The following is a 6,000-nucleotide window of genomic DNA, read 5'->3' as shown; positions in this document are numbered from 1 at the left end:
GGAGGGAGTTGAAAGTCCGTGTTGCCCAGCGACAGCCCCAAAACATCTAGAGGAGATCTGCATGGAGGAATGGGCCAAAATACCAGCAACAGTGTGTGAAAACCTTGTGAAGACTTACAGAAAACGTTTGACCTGTGTCATTGCCAACAATGGGTATATAACAAAGTATTGAGAAACTTTTGTTATTGACCAAATACTTATTTTCCACCATAATTTGCAAATAAATTCATAAAAAATCCTACAATGTGATTTTCTGGATTTTTTTTTCTCATTTTGTCTGTCATAGTTGACGTGTACCTATGATGAAAATTACAGGCCTCTCTCATCTTTTTAAGTGGGAGAACTTGCACAATTGGTGGCTGACTAAATACTTTTTTCCCCCACTGTACATACACATGCATACACATACATACACATACGTACATATAAATACATGACATACATATTTATACATATCCTTTTTTTAAATGTCCAACCCCACCACCACTTCCCTAATTGGAGTAAACTAGTGAACAACAATGCTTAGGCCTCTACTTCCAGCTTATACATAATATATACATTTTATGGACACAGTCAATTTGACAATAATTATATTTTGTTTGTTTTTACTCCTTAACTTCCTCTACCCTCAACCTCTCCGATCATTTTCATGATGTCCATCCGGTTTGCTTCTATATGCCATGTCTTTCTAACTGTGCTCTTTCACAAAAGCTCTCAACCTATAACCTATATACTTATTATGGACACAGTATGCTTACATTATTAGTTATCTTGTTGTTATTAGCTGTTGTTAGTTGTTATTAGTCCCATCCTTCAACTCCATTCAACACCACCCATCTATCTCTTAACACCATCCATATTGGATTTCTATTTGCCATATATTTTTCAACTGTACTGTGATGTTTTACAAAAGTTCTGAACCCTTCCATTCTCATTGTTTCTACAGATTGCAAATTGCAAATAAACATTTATGCTAAAAGTATTATTATATCATTGATCGATTGACTATGACTTTTCAGATCACCCAGTAATGCTATCTGCAAGGTTAGCTCCAGGTAAATATTGCAATCCTTCAGCCATTCCTGGACCTGTGACCAGAAACAAGCTACAAATGGACAGTACCAAAACAAATGATCTAATGATTCTGTCTCTTCGCAGCAAAATCTGCAGAGCTGGGAAGATTGTATCTCCCATATAAATAACATTCTATTGGTTGCAAAATGTTGTATAATAATTTAAATAGAAAAATTATATGTTTTGAATCCGGCGGCATTTTGCGTATCAGTTCCTAAACCATTTGCCATGGAATCGGTACGTCAAAAATCTCTTCCCAACTATTTTGCAATCTATATGGGACAGCTGTCAATCCTTTGGTCCTTAAATGAAACTGGTATACTTTTTTATTTATCACAATTTTCTTTAACCAATTATGTTCTTTAATGCAGGGCCGACAGACAAGTTCCTTACTTTTTCCCCCTTCCACTTTCCTCTTCCATTTTTGCGGTAATGCTGCAATTATTTGGTTGTAATTTTGGGTAGAGCAGACACTTCCATATGTTTTTGTTAGCTGCATGTGCGACATAACTCCACCAGTCCTACCTATGATATAATTTACGAAGATTATACCTTTTTAAAACATTTTTTCAAAAATTAATGGTTTTTTATCAATTAGTATATTTGAGTTTAACCACAATATTTGTTGCATTATTTGTTCTGTCGTTTCTGGAAGATTACATTGAAATTGCAACCAACTTTCTATGGCTTGTATTAGAAATAGTGATATTTGGGAGATTATTTCCTTTTCAAATAACTGAAAGTGAGAGGTTGTAATCTGAATAAAGGGAAAAAGGCACATTTTGAACATGGGGTGTCTATGTGTTTATTGCCAATTGTAACTGCACACATGTTGATTTTATAATGTCATATGTTTCCCCCCCCCCCCAACACTGCTTTCCATCAATTTGTATAGCAGACCCTCATGCCAAATTGAATCAAAAGCTTTTTTGAAATCAACAAAGCATGAGTAGACTTCGCCTTTGTTTTGTTTTGTTTGTTTGTCAATAAGGGACGCGCAGGGTGACTACATGGTCTGTCGTACGGTAATTTGCTAAAAAGCCAATTTGACATTTACTCAGGACGTTGTTTTCACTGAGGAAAAGTAGGAGTCTGCTGTTAATGATAATGCAGAGGATTTTTCCAAGGTTGCTGTTGATGCATATCCCACGGTAGTTATTGGGGTCAAATTGGCCTTTGGTTAAAAATATTGGGGATACCAGAGCTGAGGATAATGTTGAAGAGTTTAAGAATAGCCAATTGGAATTTGTGGTCTGTATATTTTATCATTTTGTTTAGTATACCATCAACACCACAGGCCTTTTTGGGGTTGGAGGGTTTGTATTTTGTCCTGTAGCTCCAATTTTCCCAGGAGTGATTTTGATTATATGGATTCTTCAATCACAGTGTTTTCTCACATGCTCTCCCTCCTTTTTTCTTAGTGTTTTAGTGTTTCACCATAGTGAAGGCATAAGCTAATGTTTTCTGGGTCTCTGTGTTTTAGGTTTCTCAATTTCTTTCTAGTTCCTCCTCTCCTCCTCTCCTCCTCTACCTCCTCTACCTCCTCTCCTCCTCTCCTCCTCTCCTCCTCTCCTCCTCTCCCTCCTCTCCTCCTCTCCTCCTCTCCTCCTCTACCTCCTCTCCTCCTCTCCTCCTCTACCTCCTCTCCTCCTCTACCTCCTCTCCTCCTCTACCTCCTCTCCTCCTCTCCTCCTCTCCTCCTCTCCTCCTCTCCCTCCTCTCCTCCTCTACCTCCTCTCCTCCTCTCCTCCTCTCCCTCCTCTCCTCCTCTCCTCCTCTCCCTCCTCTCCTCCTCTACCTCCTCTCCTCCTCTCCCTCCTCTCCTCCTCTCCTCCTCTCCCTCCTCTCCTCCTCTCCTCCTCTCCCTCCTCTCCCTCCTCTCCTCCTCTACCTCCTCTCCTCCTCTCCTCCTCTCCCTCCTCTACCTCCTCTCCTCCTCTACCTCCTCTCCTCCTCTCCTCCTCTCCCTCCTCTACCTCCTCTCCTCCTCTCCCTCGGTGCTCCCTGTCTGTGGATTAATTAAGGAGCAGTGAGAGGCTCACAGTCACACCTCTCTCCCAGATGCTCCCTCCTCTCCTCCTCTCCTCCTCTCCTCCTCTCCCTCCTCTCCTCCTCTCCTCCTCTCCTCCTCTCCTCCTCTACCTCCTCTCCACCTCTGTCTATCTCCACCTCCACCATCTCTGTCACCACCTCCGTCACCACCTCCGTCACCACCTCCGTCACCACCTCCGTCTCCGTCTCTGTGGTGAGCGCTCATACTTCAGGACCTGCACCCTTAAAGGGCAATCTGCAGCTCACCCCACCACTGTATTGGTAAAAGGATGAGGAATGGGGCTGCATTAATCGTCAGAGCTATGGATGGAAGGACTGACCATCCATGACGTCAACGTATAGTTGTAACCACGGTTTCAGGCTGTGTTTGTTTACAATTACATTGCTTCTATTTTGGGTTCTGATGGGGTACGTCAGTTGAACTAAGCTTGTGAGGAGAAGTTATATTCTTCAAGAATCAATGGGTATATATCATTAATTTAAAAGTAAAAAAAAATTGATGTAGCAACTGCATATTGCCCCTTTAATCACCTGTCCCTCCTGGACCAGGCTTCATTACACAATGCTCAGGAGTGGGACAGGAGGAGAGGCTGGATCTAATCTGTGTGTGTGTGCATGTGTGTGTGTTTACATGTGCGTGTGAGTGTGTGTGCTTGTGTGTGCATGTGTGTCTCGGGGTCAGGGTGGGGTCTCCCATGCAGTGGCTGTGATGGTGAGTAATAGTGGTTTGGGGTCAGGGCCCATGATTACCTTCATGGTCAGAATACTGATGCAGCTCCCCTATGATAGATACCAGTGTGTGTGCGTCACGGGACAAATCACTCAGACAAACGAGGAGAGGGAGAGAGGACAGATGAGAGTGGAGATGACGCCCCCTGTCTCCCACCCCTCCAAATGTCTCCTTCATAACATTCATCTCTCACACCTCTCTCTCGCTCTCTCCATCTCTCTGTTTCTCTCTCTCCATTTTGGTTTGATTACTGAATTGTACAAAAATCACATTTACCAATGCTATATTTAAACCTTGATGGTGAGGTCACTTTTGCTGAAAACAGCCCAAGCCTCATAACAGGCCATAGTATGGGAGAGGCAGGCACAACAGACTGACTGGCGGGTAGTCAAGGAGAGGGTACAGTATCTCACACACAGAATATCATCCTTTGTTGACCCTACGACAGGCGCTGAAGGAGGCTCTGGCAGGTTACCATGGAGACCAGAACACAGACAAACCCAACACGAGTCTGTGAAGTCCCCAAACAGACTGACTGATATCATGATATATTATTTATAAAAGGACTTTTATTTGAATGATATCATTCAAAAAGACCCAACAAAAGGTTCAACCTGTTAACAGAAAGTATGCCACAGTAAAACTGTGTGTGTACAGCGTCGAGTGTGACATCATTCGCTCATTACCCATGTAAATGAATGCGTGTGTAGGATGTTAGACATTTTAATCGATGGTAAGATGGAACATTTCAACAAACAGCATCACTCCGGTGTCGAGTCACACGTGAAAAGTGGAGCGCACAAGTCCTAATGGATATGTATATACAATATGCATGCAAATGTATTCAGATGGATGCGTGCACATTGTGCGAAGGGATCTACATTACCAGAGCCCCATTAAGTCAACGCACAGCCCTGAGGAAGCACAGTAGACGTATTAAACTCCTCTGCTTCCTGGGACTAAGTGTTGCTGTTTTATTAAGTTAAGCTGCCTGGACCCAAACCTTGTTTGTGTGTTCATATACATCTGCCCTCTTTTGTCTTGAGGTATCGGTTCTTCAAATAGTTTAATCATATTTTCCTTGTGTACTCTAGCCTTTTGGAATGCAACCTTAAAGATGGAATGTCATCCGAATGGTGTACAAAACATTTGAGAGAGGATCAAATGACCAGGAGAAAGTGGACGGTGCATCAGTTCTGATTGCACGTCTCATTCTGTATTCTCCACTCATCTCTAAAAAGCTGCAACAGAATGAGATCCTTAAAGTAGGCGAAGGGCTCATTTGCTGATGACGCTGTCATTTTGTCCCCATGATGGCTGAACACACAGACAGGCCAGCTGAACTGGGCTAGAGCTAGTGATGTATAGCGCCTTCAGAAAGTATTCATACCCCTTGACTTATTCCACATTTTGTTGTGTTACAGCCTGAATTCAATATCGATTAAATCGATTATTTTGTTTCTCACCCATCTACACACAATACAAATGACAAAGTGAAAACATGTTTTTTAGAATTTTTTGCAAATTAATTCAAAATTAAATACAGAAATATTTCATTTACATAAGTATTCACAACCCTGAGTCAATACATGTTAGAATTACCTTCGGCAGCGATTACAGCTGTGAGTCTTTCTGGGTAAGTCTCTAAAAGCTTTGCACACCTGGATTGTACAATATTTGCACATTATTCTTTTTTAAATTCTTCAAGCTCTGTCAAGTTGGTTGTTAATCATTGCTAGACAGCCATTTTCAAGTCTTGCCATAGATTTTCAAGCCGATTTAAATCAAAACTAAATAGGCCACTCAGGAACATTCTATGTCGTCTTGGTAAGCAACTCCAGTGTAGATTTGGCCTTGGATTTTAGGTTATTGTCCTGCTGAAAGGTACATTTGTCTCCCAGTGTCTGTTGGAAACCACACTGAACCAGGTTTTCCTTTAGGATTTTGCCTGTACTTACCTCTATTCCGTTTCTTGCCGATGACAAGCATACCAATAACATGATGCAGCCACCACCATGCTTGAAAATATGAAGAATGGTACTCAGTGATGTGTTGGATATGCCCCAAACATAACGCATTGTATTCAGGACATAAAGTTAATTTATTTGCCACATTTTTTGCAGTTTTACTTTAGTGCCATATTG

General features: G+C 41.7%; 1 protein-coding gene across 1 annotated transcript in view; it reads right to left on the bottom strand.

Annotated features, from left to right (window-relative positions):
* The window catches only part of LOC311101423 (syntaxin-1B-like), a 91,770-nt gene that overhangs the window by 15,478 nt on the left and 70,292 nt on the right, over positions 1 to 6,000 (bottom strand). The window lies entirely within an intron of this gene.

The sequence above is a fragment of the Coregonus lavaretus genome, assembly GCF_964263955.1.
Source record: "Coregonus lavaretus genome assembly, chromosome: 26".
Taxonomy (NCBI): Eukaryota; Metazoa; Chordata; class Actinopteri; order Salmoniformes; family Salmonidae; genus Coregonus; species Coregonus lavaretus.
The sequence above is the reverse complement of the archived record's forward strand: the minus strand, read 5'-3'. Positions and strand labels throughout refer to the sequence as shown.